Source organism: Balaenoptera physalus, assembly GCF_965194825.1.
Source record: "Balaenoptera physalus genome assembly, chromosome: 3".
In the NCBI taxonomy this organism is placed as follows: domain Eukaryota; kingdom Metazoa; phylum Chordata; class Mammalia; order Artiodactyla; family Balaenopteridae; genus Balaenoptera; species Balaenoptera physalus.
Window position 1 is genome coordinate 30361812 of NC_138890.1, and position 20875 is coordinate 30382686.

The following is a 20875-nucleotide window of genomic DNA, read 5'->3' on the forward strand; positions in this document are numbered from 1 at the left end:
CTTTTATCTCCCCAACTAAACAGACTTCTTGAGGCATGGTGCCTGGAATCAGCACCTTAGTCCTCTAGGTGGAAGTCTTGCCCTTTCTGATTCTAGAAGCTTCTGTCAGCCCAAATCAGAAGCCCTTCATTACAGTTCTCTGCAGCAGTGCTGAATCTTCTTGTGGAAGGAGCACAGTATGTGGAGTCCAACGACCTGGGTACTAGCCCCTGACCTGCTATGGACAAGCTGTGTGCCTTGGACAAGTTCCTTCTCTACATGAGCCCGTGTCTGCAGCTGTAAAATGAGGATCATAATGAATGCTGTCGACCACACAGCATCACGAGGCACCACACAGACATAAAGCACTACTTGCTCTTTCGCTCTCATGTCCCTCCCCGTCTGGCCCCAGCCAGGAAGAAATGAGCAACCTATGTGATTGCCTTTCAAAAGCCTCATTTCCCTCTCAGTCTTCAGTCCTTTATTTAAGGGAGGGCAGCCTTCTTTTCCATTCATGGTCCTGTTGCAGAAGAAGGATGATAGCAAAGCACTGGATGACTGTTAAGTGGCTACTAAGGCAGTTTCATGGCAAGAGGGATCAATTACAGGGCTGCGCAACCAAAGCAATGCCGGTAAAGTCCTTTCCCTGTACCGGTCCACACAGATTGATGCCAGGCTTCTGATGACTGAGAAGAGCCAGAAGACCAGAATGGATGCAGCGCTTCTGCCTTGTGGACTGCTTGGCCACCGCAGCACAATTTCATCCGGCTTCCCAGAGCCCCTCTTCTTCCCTGGGGTTGTCGGAGCAGACCACGGTCCCCCCAAGACTGGGCAGGAGTGGCGGACAGGACCAGCGCACCCATCGCCTTGGCTTTTGCCTCAAAGGTGGCACATTTGGGTTTCTACACGAATCATTTGCCTTCAGTTTAGGAATCCTTCCATTTCATTGCTCCATTGAGGGTGATTTCATCTTTTAAGTGGACTTCAACAAATGATGAAATAAAATACTTTGTAGATGGCGCTGCATTTGAATAAGAGGAAACCATTACACCCAGTACACAATGAAGTGTTTTATTTGTGTTTCAAAGGCAGCAAAGAAAGCTTTGAGAAGAAAAAAAAATTTTAAGGAAACCAACTTGTCTACCCTTATTTGGCATTTATGAACAGGAAACTTGCAAGAGCAGAGGTGAAGATGGCTGTGGTGAAGACAGTCTAGGTGATAGTTAAGTAGAAGGACTCAGAGGTCACGCTGCATGGGGTTGAGACCTGGCCCTATTATGTACTAATTATGTGATTTGGGGGAGAGTTATCCAATATTTTTTGGCCTCAGTTTTCTCTCCTGTAAGATAGAAATGATGATAGTACCAAACATTTAATGTGGTGGTAATACACATTAAATGAGAAAATTCACATGAGCTCTTTGGCATATAGTAAATGCTCAAAAATACTAACAGTCATCATTACTGTTAAGATACTATGAACGATTCAGAAAAATCCTGTGTCGCAGGTTGAGTTGTATTCCACCGCCCCCTGCCCCCCATCAAAAGATGCTGCAGTCCTAACCTCCAGCGTCTGCGAATGTGATCTTATTTAGAAGTAAGTTTCTTTGTAGATGATTAAGTTAAGATGAGCCCATTAGGGTGGGCCCTAATCCAATATGGCTGGCGTCCTTAAGAAAAGGGAAAATTTGGCCACATAGACAGATATGCACATAAGAGAGAATGCCATGTGAAGATAGGAGTTTTGTTGCCACAAGCCAAGGAACCACCAGAAGCTACGAGAAAGGCCCGTAACAGATCCTTTCCTAGTGCCTTCAGAGGGAGCAGGAATCAGCTGACACTTTAATCTTTGACTTCTAGCCTCCAGAACTGTGAGACAATAGACTTTTGTGGTAAGCCATCCATTTCATGGTACTTCTGCAGGGCAGCCCTAGCAAACTAACACATGCTCTTTCAAAGTGCCACACTGGACACATATATAAAAGAGATTTCTTAGAAGTAGATGTTGCATCTATTTCCAGAAAAGCAGAAACTTAGCTTTTGAGTGTAAAAATCACTGTCATAAGACACTGCTGTTTTTCAGATTTATCAGACAATTCTAACCTTCTTTTCCCTGTTGCCTCTAAGCAAAGAGTCTAGAAAAGCTTTCCCAGCCTCCCTTGAAGCAAGGGACAGCCATGTGACACAATTCTGACTAGCAAGATATAAGTAAAATTCTGCTGGGAAGTGTGTGTGTGTGTGTGTGTGTGTGTGTGTGTGTGTGTTTTGGGGGAGTGGGTTTAGGCTTTTCCTGATAAATGACTCAGAGACTTGAATTTTTTCCTTTCTCTTTGTTCCCCCCTTGAAGCTGGATATGATATCTGGAGCTACATCAGCTATCTTGTGACAATGAGGCAGCAAAACCAAGGGAAAAACACGAAAGTTCTGGGACTGGCAAAGTGGAGAGATAGGAAGGGCTCATGTCCTAGATGGTATCACTGAGCAGCATAAACAACGCCAGTTCCTGCCAACCTTGGCTAGCTAGCTGGCTCTGTGAGAAACACAGAGCCTTCATTTTTTTAAGCCACTCTGAGGGTTTTTCTGGTTGTTGTTTTTGATAACTGGCAGCTGAATGCCTCCCTAACTGAAACGCTGCCTTGTCTGACCGTCCTGACCAGGACTTTAAGGTCTCCTCCTCACTTTCAGTTTTGAAGCATATTTCATTTTATCTCCCAATTCCTTCTGCCTGTTTCCAGGCTTCCTACCTGCTCTGCTGTGGAGAACTGGCTAAGGAATGTGTCAACCTTCAGTTCTCAGGACAAGGCTAAGGTGCAGCTAACCTGTTTGTGCATGATCACAGGGACTCTATTTTCTCCTTTCTTGGTAGCGTGATGGTTAAGGGTGGTTGCAAGAACTTCTTGGCGGACGGAGACGCATTACGTCAAAGTCAGCAAGTTGATGGCAGTTCACATATTGAGAAGAACATGGACTTGGAGTCAAGTAGACCTTTGTTTTAATTCCAGATCCCAATCACTGACTAGTGAGTTACTGTGGGCAAGTTACTTAACGGCTGTAAATCTCGTTCCTTAATTAGAAACAGGAGAATCAAGTCATTCGGAAGATTAGATAAGATACTGCATGTGAAGTTCCTGCACATAGTAGGTCGTTAATAAATGACTGACTTCATTGTCCTTTTTATAGAGAAAAAAAAAAATCAGTGGTGATACTTTGGGAAAGATGTACATTCGGGGGTACTTGTCATTACACCTCTGCAGTTGAACCCTCTTTTCACAGCACAAAGTTGACCAGTTTAGTCAAATAACTTCTCAGAACTTAGCACCATAGCTTGCTTTCATGAAGGGGATTGAGGACTTTGAGTGTGAAAAATAGCATCGAGAGGAATAGCAATACAGAGCTAAAGATGACCCCCACAAGGGCAATACTGGGTCTGAGCTCTTATTTTGGTTCTGATGGTAAAGGAGAAAAAAAAATACACCTAAAAACATGATCACAAGTCAGTGAGAACAGAATTTCTTCATCTTGGCACTATCGACATTTTGGGTTAGACGATTCTTCCTATGCATTGCAGGATGTTTAGCAACATCTCTGGCCTCTACCCACTAGATGCCAGTAGCACCCCCCAGTTGTGACAACCAAAGGAGTCTGCAGACATTGCTAAATGTTTCCAGGGGTGGGATGGGCTGTGCTGAGTTCGAGCAGAAAGCAATGGAGTCCTGATGTACAAAAGAGTCTCGCTGGGTGAATTTTACTGGGACGGATCCACAGGTGGGCCTCAACGCGGTACAATCCTGCATCACGTGCAAAATAGCAAGAGAGGAAAGGAAATAATTCTGCACGTCTTTGGGCCCCGACCACCTTCTTAATTAAAGCAAAGGTTGAGGTGACTGGTTATTACTCCACCCAGACTGCAGAACAAGGAGTGGTCATATGTAGATTATTTCATCAATCTGTGCAAGGACCCCTTCAAGTCAAGTCAGCTTAATGGGTAAAATATTTGATATTCTATAAAAAGACCTACCGGGTTTCAATCCATCCTTTTCACCTAGGATCACAGGAAGAGCAGTTACGGAAAGGAAGTGGAGCCGGGAAGGAGCCTGAGCGCCATTCTCTAGTTACACCCCCAACTTGAAGATGGAAGGGCACCGTTAGCCAAGCCCTCGGCTCACCTCACACATGGAAACTATCATAGATCTGCTCATCAGTATAGCTGCAGAATAGGAGTGTTTGCATTTTGCTTTCATCCCCTGCTGATTCTGATAATTTTAAGGGGTTCTTCCCCACGAAGATCCCTCCTCATCATTCATCATCATTTACTTACAAAAATGCAGTCTTAGAGTTACTACTCCTTTACACTTCTCTCGGGATCTTTTTGGGAGCCCTTGGTCTTGAGATTATAAAACACTGTTCTAAAAGGCTCTGTTGTATATACCACGGAGCTCTGAAGAGGGTAAAACTCGAGGAAAAGGCTGTTCTGCATGAAAATATTCATACACATTATTTCATTACACACTCGAGAAATGACAAGTTGGTTTGCAAGAATAGTGTAAGATGTTCTCTCACAATTTCACCCACGGTTAAGAGGCTGTTCACTCTCTTCCAAACTCCACTATAAAACTTCATCCAATCTTGGAGTTCCCAGAGCAGGTTCCTTTTATTTTAAAGAGGATTTCAGATTGTCGTCAGCTACAGTAACACTACTAAGACAATAATGCTGTATTGTCCTGTGATTATTCTAACCTGGCTGAGAAGTTGACTAAATTTAAGTGCCATTTATAATAACTCTCCACATTTATGACGGAGCCATGGGCTTGTTGGGAATGCACACAATTAATTAACCCACAAGACATGACATCCAATCCCGGGAACTTCTCTCATGGAGGCTTGGGGAGGCTGCAGGAAAACTGCACAGACTCTAAGCGTGGGATTATCATGGTGTTATGGTATTGCCTCTCTCGGAGATGGCTAGGGTCTGATGTCCACCTTTACCTAACTGAGCTTGGAAACGGTTACTGATTTAGGTCTCTCTGAAAACCAGCACCATGATTCAGGGTCAAAAACTGGACAGAAATGCGATGTCTGGCTTCATAGCCAAGCCTTATCTCCTGCTCCCCTCTGGCAGAAAAGAGACTAGAAGAAGGGAGAAGAAGGAGAAAAAGGAAGCAGAGACACATAATTATCAACGAAATTTAGGATCATCCACACGTTCAATCCAGATAACAGAAACTAAACTGCCTTTGGGGCCTAAATTATCTTGGTGGTTAGTTTGGAAGCTAATTCTAAAATTCCCCAGGTGATAATGCAGTTTTATGCTTTCCTTTGGGCCCCTAGCATCTGACAGGGTATTTCATGCACTTCAGTCAAATGTTAAAGCATAGAAAATAAATGGAGACTTGAGCGTGGTGCAGAGAGAGGGCTGGCGGGAGGAGAGCAAAGGCTCATTCCCTGACGTCTGGCCGTCTCTGCCTGGATCCGTAAACCCATCATAACCTACTTCATCCATCTCACCCTTCAGCCTGGGTACAGTGAGTCAGCCTCATCTGCAGAGACACATTAGAATTTAAACCTGCTCATACAGTGAATATGTAGCAGATGTATCATAATTTCGAACCTGCCTCTAACCAGCTGATCAAAAGGCAAGTTTCTTCTTTGAAGATTTTCATTTGTAAGCTTCACTGCCCCAAATCAAAAAGGGCAATGGCACAGGCTCCCAGGACCACAGTCTGCATTTCTAAGGCAAGTGCCTTCAAGTCCTGGAGCATGTTTTTCTATTTATAAATGGGTGTGCTGTGTGTCAACGTATACCCTGATGCCTCTTTTCGGTTCACAAGATTTGCACCGCATATGAGGACCATGTTTTAGAGGAATTTTGTTAGCCTTTCAGAGTTTAGTTTTAACCCGAATCTGCTCTTCTTTTTTCCCCCCCAGACTTTCATGCAAAATCCAAAATGAATGCCTCCGAAGGGGTCTGGATGGGTTTTACTGGATCAAATGGTCCTCTCACAATAAAGAAACGGCACAGAGATTTACTGTGTGCATTAAAAAAGAATGGCTTCGTGGCAGCCCTGGTAGAATTACACACTCATAAAAAAGAAAAAAAAAAAAAAAAAAACGTTTTGGCCAGCCATGCTTTTAGAAAAGTGAGTGGTGATTTAAAAAATGGTGGGTTACTTTTTAATTTGCCAGCTCCCCCATTCTTGACAACATCCCTCCAGGGATCCAGGTTGGAAACCAGATGGGCATACTAGATATTTCTGTCTTCACCTCCATAGTCAACACACCACAGGTACTATCACAAATCTGTTTTTTCTTCTCTGGAAGACGTCTCTCACAGATTCCCTCTGTTTCTCTGTTTCCACGGCTCCCCTTCTAATCTGGGCCTTCACCGACTCACACACTCACTCGTTATTGCCAGAGTCTCTGGATCAGTCATCCTTGTCTCCTGTCTTATTTCCCAATCTATCTGCATCTTTAATCAATTAGCGAATAAATATTTAGGGAGCATCTACTAGGTAACTGACACGATATCATGTCATAATTTTATCGTATTATACTCCCGCTTATGAACTTAAAGCACCTCCCTGATGCCAAATTAATCAAATTAAACCTCCTGCCAGATTTCTAGGCCATCCATCACCTGGTCCCGCTCTACCTCACCTACTATTTTCCATGGCTCTTCCGCCGGCATCCTTGCCCTCACCAGCTGAGCTGCTCATTGCCCTTCGTCTAGCCTATTAATTCTTGCCCCTCACCTTCCCTGCGGTCAGTTTCTCTGCCTGGAACACTTCTCAGCCCACTCCTAGTTCATTTTCTCTCCATCCTCCCAGGATTGGGTCAGCCTGTGACTTTCTCCACTCAGTCATCCTCAACTTCTCCAGCCCTTGGGGGTTTCCCCCTTCTCTAAACTTCGATAGCCCAATCCCTAAATTGCAATTCAGCATCTCTGTGTGTTTTCTCTTGAAAGAGCCAAGAGCAATAATAATAAAACGCATCAATATCTACTTTAAATTTCCCATAGACTATGAAAAAAGGTACCATCATCATTATAACCATTATCAAACGCTCCTTATAGTTGAAAGAAAGGAGGCTCAGAAAGCACTCAGTTAGCAAGGGTTCAGACTGGAACCCAACTTCCTAAACCAAATTCAGGGCTTTCTTCATTGGACTGCTCCAATGCCAGCGGGCCCTTAAAACAAGGAGCTGTTACAACTACCAATCAGGTTTCCTGATCCAGGCAAACAATGATCCTGGATGTATAAAGTTTCAATGAGTTACTATTTGGGTCAAGAAGGAACAGAGGCAGGGAATTCTGTGTTGATAACGCATGAAAAAGAAAACCTATCCCAAATTGATAATCCGCTCTCCTCATCACTGCTGCCCTTCTACACCAGAGTCCTCAAACCTTTTTCAAATCCCCACTGAAACTCATCTTTGAAGACCCCCCCCATCCCCCGCCATGGTCCCCTTGGCTGCCAAGAGGCAGGACGTGCTCAGATCAGTTTCTTGATCACACATCTAAGTGCTGAGAAGAAGAGAGGCCTGGGGTGGGCCTGCTGAATTTTGAGTTCCTGTATCAGGAAAGACTCAAATGGATAGCCAAGTTTGCATGAAACAATAAAACTTCGTACGACCTTCAAAAGAAATACACCTGTGTGTGCTGGTGAGCCTGATGTGGATAAAAATAAAACAACAGCAACTATTACCCCAAACCTTGCCAATGTCTCCATCACTGGCTTCCTTGCAGATTTCAGCAGCACCCAGGTGGGACCTGACTCAAATTGTAGCTCATTAGCACCGACGGAGAGAAGTTTAAGGGAAAGTGTGTCATAAACAATGGTAATCCAGGCTTAAGCGGGAGAAAGTGACCTTTCTCCCTTCCCTAAAACAAATCGCTGTTTCGGGCCACGCTTGCCTGTTTTACTATTACTGGTTAATATGACCGGAGGCTGAAGATGCAGCTGTGACCCTGGGAACAGGCTCCAGAGTCAGGCTGCACCTAATCCCTCATGTAATGAAAAACCTATTTCTATTTCTGAGGCCTCACTACTCTTCATACTGAAGAGCCTTGTGCCTGTCACACATTTATTGAAGCTTATTACTCATCGAGACAGCGGGGCCCAGTTAGTATTTGGAATTATATTTTAAATCACAGTTTTTCTCTTATTTATTTTAGGATTCCAAGGCTATGGTGAAAGCATGTTGGTGTTACTCTCGATGCGCTTTCAAACGCATTAAAGCCCCGAGTCGAAATTCTTTTCTACGCAGAGAACCTTTATGCATATGTGGAAAAATCTTCAGTCAAGACACTGGGGTCACCTCTGTGCGTGAGAACCTCAGGATCCCACGCGATCACAGGGTTCTGGGGAGAGGTTTCCAGTCTCCCCACTCAGCATTAGACTAATCTTCCCCGGTCCACTGGCTTTACTTCCCCCTCTCACATCATGCTCTTTTCTTTGGCTTTTCGAAGATAAGTGGATGCAGTCCCTGAGAATGCTGGGGACGGGGCTGGGAACAGATGGGCTAAAAGTGCAGCCTTACCATCCAGTGGAAAAATAAGAACCGGCTTAATCTAAGGCAGAGGATTTTCTGAACTGACCATGAGGCTTGAGCTTCCGTTTATTCACTAGGCCAGTAGTGAACACGTGGTTGTTTCTTGTTCTACAGAAGCCAGTGAAAACGATAATTCTCTCTAGCTATTCATCTGGCCTCCTGCACCCTTTATCTTCCCAGGAGAAAATTTAGATGCCATATACACTACAGTTACTCAAAGGGCTGCCTCCCCATGTTTTTCCTCTCTTGTGCATGCTTGCTTTCTCTTGTGGCGCTTACATTTTTCTCCCTCTGTCATGTTTTCCACATGCTTTGCCATTAGGGTCTGCCCCCCAGCTTTTCATGTGAAAGGAAATCAGCCACAGTTGGATCGCGTTTGCACAATGTAAAGAATCCTTTCCACTTCTCTGCAATTCACACCTAGTTACTTTTTATGTCAGGACTCTTTCTTTACATTTCCACCAAGAGAGATTCTAGATCAGCCAGGCCCTGGAAGAAAAGCCCTGTGGTATATCCGACCCAGTAAATGAGTTTTGAAGGATGTGACAGCAAGCCAAGAGACCATTCAGTCTACTCTGGGTATCTTCTCAATTAGCCAGGTTTTTGTTTGTTTGCTTTGTTGTTTTGTTTTGTTTTGTGATGTGGCAGGAAACACAGGCACAGTAAAGCTTTTAGTTAGGGATGAGGCAGCAGTAGTGTATGGTGAAGGAAGAATCACAAAGGGCGTGGGCAAAATTAGCAAGGGTGCTCAGACATGCAATTATGAGAACAGTTCAGGCTTGGCTTTCCTGTGATCTCTGTTTTCTCTTTTTTCTTCTTCTTCTTCGTGTTTTTTTTTTTTTTTTTTTAATTTTTATTTATTTATTTATTTATTTATTTATGGCTTGTTGGGTCTTCGTTTCTGTGCGAGGGCTTTCTCTAGTTGTGGCGAGCGGGGGCCACTCTTCATCGCGGTGCGCGGGCCTCTCATTATCGCGGCCTCTCTTGTTGCGGAGCACAGGCTCCAGACGCGCAGGCTCAGTAATTGTGGCTCATGGGCCCAGCTGCTCCGCGGCATGTGGGATCTTCCCGGACCGGGGCACGAACCCGTGTCCCCTGCATTGGCAGGCAGATTCTCAACCACTGCGCCACCAGGGAAGCCCTTCTTCGTGTTTTAACAGCATTCTCCCTGGGTGGGGTACATAGCTTGTTTAATAAATCCCTTAGTCATACATACATGACAGACAATTCTTTTTCTTCCTTTGAGATAAACTTAGTCACAGATATTTCGGGTTTGCTCTCCAATTTTCCTCTGACATTAAAATAAGCCATCGGTATTTTCCTATGATAAGGATAGGATAGCACTGCTGGGTCAACTGACCTTTCGAAAAGGCTTTATTCCTGTCAGCTTTGATGAGAAGAATAAAATACCATGCAATCAGCATCTATATCCCTACAAGAGAAATAGAGATACGTCCTCCCAGAAGAGGCCCCAGCCTAGGCAGCTCTTTCACCCCAATGACCTCCACCTAAAGAACCAAGGCGGCGGTGCACAAGAGTTGGGAAAAAGCCACAGATGGGCAGACTAGTACATTTTTAAGAAGCCTAAAATTAAATTAACTGTAATGTATGTATATTCCTTTAAAAAAATTAAACTTGACAGAGCAAGCTAAATCTGGACTTGTCCCAAGGATACTTAAAGGTGGAATATGTGTAGAGAGGAGAGGAGAGGGGAGGAAAGGAGAGGAGAGGGGAGGGGAGGGGAGGGGAGAGGAGGGGAGGGGAGGGGAGAGGAGGGGAGAAGAGAAACAGAGACATTCATATCCGAGCAGATAAAAGCAAACATTGTGAAAAAGCAAACCTTTAGAAGCAGGATTGGAAGTTGGTTTCCTTAAAGTCAGACTAAATTTACATGTCAAAACAGTTCATTAAAATGTGCACATAATAGAAAGTGTTTCTGACCAGACTATTCAGGACAGTGTCTGGGGGAGTAGTGGTGTGTGGGAATCATTTACACACATGCCAACTAGAAGAGGTGACCTCTGGTCCCTTCTCTTTCACTGCCCCACTCTCTGTCCCCATACCACCAGCCAGGACTTGGGTAAGTAGTGAGTGGCTATCAGCCTGGGCATATCCATGTCCTGTCCTAGACCAAGACCTGCCCAATGAGGAATTAGGAAACTTTCCTAAATGTTGGAAGTTCATAAATCCATTGAATTGGACTGGGAGCTAAAAGTGAAGGGTAACCTCAAATAGTCTCTACTGGACTTTTTTTTTTTTTTTACACCATGAAGATTACAAAATAAGGCAAAGAAAAGATCTGATATAAAACAGTTCTCCTTCCTCATGTTGATTTTTGATCAAGATCGAAAAGAAGACTTTGGAGAATGCCCTCACTTGATTAAAAACAAATATCCTTGCCCTCTGGCTTCAAGGGTTATTCCAAAGACAACACTCTAAAGACAAAAGTGATTCCTAACCCCCAACTTTCAATGCTGTCCTGGGAACCAACACCCACATTCATTCTTTCCATCTCTTACATCACTTGCAGTAGCAGAGATGGTAGCAGAATTACATGGATATCAATTAGACACAAGGGAAGATAAACCAACCTTAATGAGAAATGATTTCATAGGAGGGAGGTGTTTTGAGAGGCCCCCCTTCATACACTGTATTTGAAATATAGATTGATGTTCATCATTGAACACATTACTCTCGTCTATTAGGCAAGAGCCTACCGTGTCTATAAATTCAATTTCCTTTACCATGGTAGCTTTCTGGTTTATTTGGATAAATGTTGAACTGTCTACTGTTATTTATCTAAGTAGCTCATGAGGGAACCAAAAGTCTAATGATGTAAGATGAGGTGGTGAAACGGCACCTCCAAGCAATTCTCAAGGATAGTTCTTCATCTCATTACCTTGCCTGGATGTATTGGTTGGAGAAATTGTGCAGAAGATTATGTGTAATTTGGTATGCTGGGTGTCATTTTTTCACCATACTTGTGTCTTCTAATTGTGCCATGTTTTATCCTGCTTGATACATGGCACTTCATAGTTTGCATTGCTAGGTAACATTTCTAATTATTCTATTCACAGCTTCTTCTGCCTTGTTCTTACTTCTCGCCTTAATTTCATCCCACTCGTTTTAGTATTTATTCTTCTTTCTTTGACTCTTCACTTGTCACTGCTGTGGTCCCAAAAAGTGTAAGCTTTTTTATTTGGGAGCTTTATAGTTGTTAAAGTAACTTCAGGAGGAGATAATGCCTTCACTGGACAAAACCAGACTGCATAAAAATTGACACAAATCTCCTCAGTTTCTTATTGTAAAATGGTTAGACCACTCCACATTTCTAGGGGAAGAAAAGGATAGTTGAGCATTGATTCATACCGACGAGTTGATACAAAGCTTTTTAGTATAAAAGCTTCTGTTCCCTGTTGGATCTGGGAAAAACTGAAACTCAGATGCCTCTATCACTGTTTTATGTGTCTGATTAACATCATGGCATGGGTTGTGCAAAACATAACTTACCCAGGCTCTAAGCTTCCCTACTAACTGTACTATTTTACGGGGTTGCTTATGAGACTCTAGGTCTAGGAAAAAATTTCAAGTAAAAGTGTCCTAGAATCCGAGGCTCGCTAGCAGATTCCAAAATACAATGTGACCAGACGGTAACTCACCTAAATAACATGTCTTGCCCAAAGAAAAAACATAAAATTAATGTAATAAATTTAATAAAATTTAAATTAATATAAAATTAATAATACATAAAATTAATATACAAAGTTATGAGAATTTTTTTCATGGCAAAAAAAGTCTTTACCCCACAATTCTCTTGAGATTCAGAAAGTCTACAAATCATCTTATGAAACACATGTACTCTAATTTAGCTAATACCCCAGAAGTCAATGTTTGTAAAATTGGGGGCATAAGGGAGCCTTAAAGCCCATTTCCAAAATGCACCTAACTCAAGGACACACTGAACTTCCTTGAAAGATGTCCTCTTGTTTATCATGGTCTGAAAAACAGAAAGCATTTGACACACTGCCTTTCCCTGTGGAATATGACCAAGCCTGATCTAAACTTCATCAACGTGCCTCTAAAACGCTCATGGTGTAACGTCAGTAAGCAAACTGATAGAATTGCATCATGACTGCAAAGGCCAAAGCAAGGCAATATACCTTTCTTTTACAAAGATCGGAGTCCCTAAGGGGAGTGCTGAACATGTTTGCACAAATCTTCCCGTAAATGACCTAACTCCAATGAAAACCCATCCCAAGGGAAGGACCTTCCCTAACCGCTGTGCAGACAGTCATGATGAAAGAAATGTAAAGACTGGAGGCAAAGCTCATTGTCCCTTCTCATCCATAGCTCTGATTTTTAGGGAAAAAAAAAGAAAACGCCTTTGAAAGATGATACATATTATATATCTTATGCCTTCCTTTCTCTCTCCAAGAATGGAGGATGTTATTTTCTTCTGCAAAGCTCTTTTCTTATCAACATGTAGCTTAGGACTATTTTCTGAAACATTCTGATATTTACGTATTTATTTAAGGCTAGAAGTAAGATAAAAAATGAAATTAGTGGAACGTGCAATGCATTATCCTCTTTTTTATGGTAATATTAAATATGTTAATATAGTTGATGGACCATTTGCTCTCCTAATGCAGAGGATCTTATTATGAGACATCAATTTCATAAAAGATTTATCTGATGACAAAATGGCTTAGGCAAAAACTCTGAGTGTCTATTCTTTACAACCAAGATAAGAATTTTCTCTAAAGGCATTTTCCGTGAAGGACACAAGAAGTCTGCTTTAAGGTGACCTCAAGGGAAATACGAATGTTTTAAAAGTTTGCTTTGGGGTCAAGTTTCTGAGCTACACTGCTAAACAGGGCATTGCAGAGCAGAAAAGATTCTGTATGGCTTGTGTACACAGACCTAATTCACCATATAATAGTTCCTTTCTCTACTTGCTGCCTTGTAGCAATTGCTTTCATTTCTTAGCACATCCTCATTTACGGAGAAGCAACCAGCAGACTTTCAGATTTATGCCATTATTTGCTTCTTCACCTTGAACTCCAACTGAATCCTGCTACACTTTTGTAATGTGAGTGCCAAACGGTGGTCGTGTGCCAGACACAAACACTTCCCAGTTTCATTCAGCTAGCTCTCTTGATTTCAGGGGATCACAGGTTCCTGCTAGAGGGTTTCAATGTGGTGCTTACACAGCCCACCTAACTTAACTGTTCCTTTGCGTAAGCACTTTCTAACTTGGAGACGCAATTTGGGAACAGAGGCAATTACGACATCAGGGAACCAGCAACTTCCCTTGACATGGCGAACGAGTAAAACTAGAAATCAGGGATTCTGGGTACTTGACAAATGCCCTCCACAAATGGTTCAACTCAGCCCTAACCCTAATTAGCATTCATTAACTCAACAAATATGTATTGATTGCTTACAAGGTGCTAGGCACGGTTTTGAGGGTACAATGACCCAAGGACCTGTTCTAGGCTTCTCACTGGACCTGCCCTAGGAGTACGGAAACCAATACAATAATCACAATAACTCCTTCTAGTTGAGCTTTTATTGTATGCCAGGTACCACCATACTTCACCAGTTCTAAGATTCAAATTTTGTTCACATTTTCACATCTCTGGAATCAGAATGCTCCTTCAAAATTAGTGTTTTCTTACAACTGAGGCTGGCCAGGCAGCACACTGGTCTGCTGGTGTGACTGTGGACCTGTCTATACACAGGGTTGTATATCAATTCAGGTGGTCTGTGTCTACCTCCTTCTAAAAATACATATTATAAATGCTAAGGAATCATGCCATATTTAACTGATAACCTTTTCTCTCCTTGGGGATACGAACAATAATGACACTTCTCATACATGATGACATATTGGATTTGAAGAAAAGTTGTATGCATGTATCATTTCAGGGAATACTTGAAGCATCTTTACAAGGTAGGAGTTATCCCTGTTTTCTTGTATGGGAAACTCAGGTGCAGGGAGATTAAACAGCAAGCCCATAGTCATATGGCTTTTAAGTATATACATCAGAATTTGAACCCAGGTCTCTCTGACACCAAAGCCCAAGTATGTACTCTCCATTACAACGAGCTGTTTCTTCTGTAATTACCAAGGCAGGGCGAGAACCTCTGCAACTGTGTTATAGGTAAAATGTAGAATAAAATAATACCTATTTACAGTACATTCAAAGCTGTGCCCAGAATCTTAAGTCATGAAACAAGTACAAATAAATGAACAAATGAAAGACTTAGGAAATGGGGATCTGTGTGCTTGGTGACCACCCTAAGTGATCCAGACAAATAAACAGAGTGTGTGGAGACAGAGACAACAATGTCTCATTACTGCTTCAGGACCAATGACTACTAGAGAGAGAACTGCTACAGAGGAAGTCCAGGACAGAACTGAATGGTGACTCAAGGCACAGAGAGGTGGGGGACACTCCATCCTCATCCACCCGACACGTACTTCGTGGAGGCACAAAGTCCTGGGCTGGCAGATGGTAACAGTACCCCATTTCCTTACTGTGGTCCTTGGGAACCTGGGGCATAGCACTTACTCCCTCCCTCCTGGTTTTGCATGAAGACGCTCTATTAAGTTGGAACCAAAAATTGTGCCCTCATTCTCACCGATCAAGTCCACCCATGAGGGTGGAAAGCCCTGTATTGGCCGACTAGCTTGATTTCTTATTTCTTACTATTTCTTTATTGAAGTGTAGTTGATTTACAATGTTGTGTTACTTTCAGGTGCAAAGTGATTCAATTATATATACACATATATGTATATTTATATGTACATATCTATTCTTTTTTCAGATTCTTTTCCATTATAGGTTACTACAAGATATTGAATATAGTTCCCCGTGCTATTCAGTAGGTCTTTGTTGTTTGCCTATTTTGTATGTAGTAGTGTGTATGTGTAAATCTCAGACGCCTAACGTATCCCTCCGTCTGACCCCTGACTACTTTGATTTCTGACAGGCACCTTGGGGAGGAAAGCAAAAACACTTCCGCCCCCTCAGCAGAGGAACTCATCTTTTCTGAAGGTCAAATGTGAGATACAAATGTTGCCACGTCGTGGCTAGGTAATGACTTAATTGACTTTCCGTAAGTCGACAGACCCTCTGAAATCAGGTATACAATTAGGAAATGGCAGTCCCACCGCCAGAGACGCACCAGTGTGGAGACACTGACAGGACTTTATTATCTGGTTAAGAGCACATTAGCATATCTATTCGATAAAAAGTCTGCTACTAACATCGCACGGGTAACATAACTGGGTCCCCTGACTTAACTTGTGGGCAGTTCTCTTTTTCTCTGTGTGGTTGACTGTGAGGTTGGACCGTCTGGGGCCGGGGAATTGGGTGGAAATGTTATTTGCTGGATTGTTCAGACGTCATCATTAGCATTTTGCCCTTTAGATAATGGGAGATAAATATATAATCTGGAATTCATACAGGAGGGGAAGGTTTAGTGTTTCTCTGGATAGTCAAAGAGCAGTGAGTTTGAAAGAGAGAGCTGACATTTTTCCTAGGCTCTGTCCTCATGAAGGATACCAGGTTAAACTGACTGTTCTCATCAGTTTCTGTCATTTTCTTTATGTTTCCCCCCAAACCTGCTCTATTCAGCGAGATGGGAACACACAAAATAGCAGCTGAGAACGCAGGATTCATCAGCGCGAGTCTCAACACATCAATTTCCAAGTGTAGCAACTTTAAACACATTGTAGGCTTTTAGTTTCCATAGAAAATAATCTCTCATTGTTTTCAAAAGAAACTGAAAGCACCCCAAATTACCACACTTTTAACATCCTGACATGTTGATGGCCCGCGTTCTTCCCAGATCAAAGTGAGAGTGGCAGAAGACAGAGCGGGGAACGGCTTACTTAAAACATAGTATTTCATATTTGGCAGGAGTTACTGTAGTGAAAAGAGACAAGGTGACTTTCTAACACACACACACATATATATATATATTAGTTTGGCAGGGATCTGAAGAGCTAAAAACTAATTTAGGATGACATAAATGCTCTTATCTTTCTCTCTGCCACCCTTCCTTTCCCAGCCACGTGAAGAGTTTTTGACAGAAGACTCTTGTTTTTAACTCAGGGGTGACGGTCTGAGTCCCGTGTCATGCTGAACTGTTCTGTTGATGCTCATCTTAGAATTTTGAGGATTATCTGGATTTAAACAGCAAAGTCATATACTGCAAGCATCTTTCTTCCTTGACGGGGGGTAGCCCTGCAAGAACGTTGGTGCCTTTTAAGGAAATGAGATCTAGCCAATGTTAACCTGGGACAAGCAAGCAATGACGTCATTCAGGGACCCAGCATTGTTACAACCCGTTAGAAAACCTCAACAAACTAGGCATCAGGCACTGAGTCATCTTTAAAAACAGGCAATGCTTTTGCAGAGACACCTATGGTAACTGAAGATTGAGGACAAGTGAGTATGTGGCAAAATTCCTAGGCGATTCTACTCCATCCATGAGTTGGGGCAGTGTTTCAAGCAGTCTGTTGGGATGGAAATTTTTATCTTATAGAAAGTTTTTTAAAGAGAAAAGGGACTTGCTTCTTCTACTGTTGGTTTGGGTCAAAAATCAGACGTAATTATTCATTATGTAATGGGATTGCAGGCAATCACCTGCTCCATTTACAGTGGACATATGTGTGGACTCCTAGCCAATTTGATAGCATTATGTTTTTGTTTGTTTGTTTGTTTTCTTTTCTTTTGGTAAAGGTGGAAGCACTCTGAAAAGGTACTCTCAGGAAAAGAACAGTAATACAATGAGACGGGGGTTGGCAAACTCTGGCAATGGCACATGGAGCTAGGGGAGAGTTTTACATTTTAAACAGTTGAAAAAAAAATCAAAAGAATAACATCTCATGACACAGGACGAGTACATAAGATTCAAATTTCCGTGTCCATAATTAAAGACGCCTGGAATGAAGCCACGCCCATTTGTTTACACACTGTCTGTGGCTGCTTTTGAATTACAACGGCAAAGTTGAGAAGTTGTAACAGACTGTATGACCCACAACATCAAAAATATTTACTATCTGGTTCTTGACAGAAAATGTTTTCTGGTCACTGTAATAGAAGATATTTGGGAAAGCAGAAATATGAGGACAGGTTAGGAGACCAAGGAGATGTGGCTTTTGTACACTTTGTTAGAAGACGATTCAGGAAGGAGGGGAACCAACTACTCTCCCTTGCTAATAAGGACAGAATTAGGTAAGGTGAATTGATGCTACGAAAAGGATGCCTTGAGGTTTTATGCAGTATTTGGAAAATATGGCTAACTGTGATATTTAGTGGAGAGCAGTCAAGGGAAAGATGTTAGACGAGGCATCAGGAGACCAAGCGCTAGTTCTGGCTCTGCAACTAACTGGCCATGTGACTTGAGACCCTCTGGGCCTCAGCATCAGTTCTTGTCAAATGATCATAATACGCCAATTTCATTTTCTGCTAAAGTGTATGTTGGGGGCTGGGGGTATGGGTCAAATTTAATAGTAATATAAAAGTGCTTTAAATGGAAAAGCTTACAGTTCTAAACAAACAGAAGGCTCTAACCAGTTACTGTATGCACCCTAGAAGGATAAAAACATGGTAGAGTTGGCATAAAACAGGTGAGAAACACTACGCTGGTGACATGATTTAGAAACTTAGGGATCCAGAGGGATTTCTGGTGTTGCAGGCAATGAAAGTACTTGAGCTGCCCAAGGATAACAGACAACTTCCTGAGCAGGAAGCTCTCTTGCGTTTCACAGCCGAATTCTTCTAAACCCGTCTTCCCTAGGAACCATTTGGGCCAGAGGCTGAGTAACGCACGAAACAGTCCCCTAGTGGTTTGTGCAGCTTTTCAGAGGAATTCATTTTAGGATGTTCTGTACACTGGGAGAATTTGGCATCGGGAGAATCTGCTGGAAGAGTGTATCATAAAAGATCTCTGACCTCAGCTGTGGGAACAGGGAACTGGGGGACCTCTCCTGAGCTGGTAAAGGCTCACATCTTCCATTTTGCCAGAGGGCTGGTGTTATGCTGATTTACACCCACCCACAGGCTGGGTCTATGGAAGAATTTGTCATGGGGCTGAACGTTTCCAAATTGCTCATTTCTGGAAAGACTTCATGCAGGTTTCAACATGCAAGGAAGATAATTTGGCCTATTTGTCACAGTTCCTGGCAGGCCTGAACCCAGTGCCTGTCTATAAATGTCCTGCAGTAGACGCTTCAATTTCAGGACCTGTCATGTTCTAGTGGAACACAGGGTCATGTACGAGCTAGTGTGGGCTCAGGCCTTAAAAACTTTGGCCTCCTTAACAGGAAGCCTTTGATTTTTATGTTGTCCTTCTGTTCTCCCTGATGGCTTGTCTTCTAGGTAGGCACAGTCACGTGTTGCTCCTGACGGCACTTTTCTCTGTGTTTCCAATGCACTGTTTGTGTCCCTGCAGCTCCGTAATAAATAATATACTGCCTTTCATCTTTAAATTGATTTATACACATTAATTAATCCTCACCATACTTTGGAGTTTCTGAACGTCAATAACCATCATACTCCCAGGTTTTACTTAGGAAACCAAGACCCAGAAAGAAAACAACTTGGTTAAAGCTAAGGAGAAAGGGATCACTGGGGTCAAGATCAGCCCTCCAGATCGTGACCCCCTCACCATGCTTGCAGACCCATCATCACCTCTGGAGAGTAGCCCTGTAGCCCTATATGCACCGCCACTACTGCTGGGTGAATCGGCCCATTCCATCACTCATTTTGAGTCATAAACAATTCTTCAGTACTCCAGGGTCGAAGCATAATCTTACCTAAAGCATTCATAATAGGAAATGATGGATTATAAACTAATACGCCATCCTAAGATGCTCGGGTCCAGCTTCCAGTAGCCTCCAGACTGAGGATAAATATGTTTCCTAATCCATCATTTACAAGTTACACACCCAATTAAAACATTAAACTCTCGCTACAGGGTTTTCCATGATCACCCTACAGAAAGCTATTCTATTTTAACTATCAAGCTCGATAAATCAGGCACTAGCCATCTATCTCTCTCCTGTGAGTGGAGAAGGAGGTACACAAGGGACGGTATTGGCAGAGGCAGGCAGTGCCTCAGTTTCTACATTTGGGCTCCCCATGGTGCCCACCGGCCCAGCAGAACATTAAGCCTGAGAGGTGAGCTCGTGGACCCTTTTTGAAGTTTCTGACACAAAGCTGAATCATGCAAGGACCCCAAAGGCATGTTCAATTTGCTTCCACCAACCCCTCCCCTTCTCCTCCCCAACAGCTACCTGGGGAAGCACACAAAACTACCTTTAATGATACAAAAGATTCCACTCAAGTGACTGAGGGTGCAACAGATGCCCTTCCCCCTCCTCGAGTCAATCCATGACTCCATCCTTCATCAAGAGGTAAGTGAGAAGCAGACATGACTTTCAGTTAGGGGTATGTGGGTATCTGACCTCAGCCCACATGTAGAGCTGGGGTTTAGAGCACAAAGGTGTTTGCAAAGCCCCAGGTAGACAAGGTGCCTTTCCCTGGAGTGTCAATTTTCTTACTTCTGGAGGCCATTCCTGAGAGATGCAACTGACAAGGACTGTAAAAACGTCTTTTTCTATATTAAGATGAGTATAGCAGCATTATGGGAGACAGTGAAAACCTCATATCAGTTTTTGGCCCGTCATGGTTTGCCTTGGGCAGGGCCCCAGATCTCTGGGGGAGCACGGTCACCGTCCTCTGCCACCAGGCAAGCTTGGGCACAATGGTCTGGGAAGTTCTGGACCAGCTTATTCTCTTGCTGGCTGCCTAAGGATGAAGAAAGTGTGAGAGAGAAGGGAGGGCTTACACTGGGAGAAAGGGCAAAACCAGAATGGTTAGGGTTGGTTTTTATTTTCCCTCTTGGAAATGGAAAGGGTTTCAGCATAAGTGTTACGAGCTGATTTAGAGCCGGTCTCTTTTTGCCGCTGTTTTATAGGTTTGCTTTGCAACGTGGCACAGTCAAACTGGGGAGGCCTGACAGAGCGGCCCTGAGACCGAGCCAGAACCATCAAGTGTTTCAAATAAACTTTAACAAACGTCACCGTGGCCTCGGCCTGGGCCAGGAGATCTGCCGCTAGCAAGTTCAGGTGACAAAGTAGCAGTGCTGAGGGCACTTCGTTGCGGCCAGGAGCTGCGAGCAGGCTTTGTGTCTAGCCCAGGACGCTCCAATGCATGGGGCACCCTGTCCCTGAACTCTTGTCGTCTGCTGCTTCCCATAGTTACAAGGTCACATCCCACGGATGCAAATCAACATCCCTGGCATTCAAAGAAAGACACCCCAACAACTTCACC

The 20875-nt window shown here is 43.1% G+C and overlaps 1 protein-coding gene across 15 annotated transcripts in view; it reads right to left on the reverse strand.

The window, feature by feature from the left end:
* Positions 1 to 20875, reverse strand: part of TENM2 (teneurin transmembrane protein 2) — a 591699-nt gene that overhangs the window by 258468 nt on the left and 312356 nt on the right. The gene's annotated exons all lie outside the window — the stretch shown is intronic.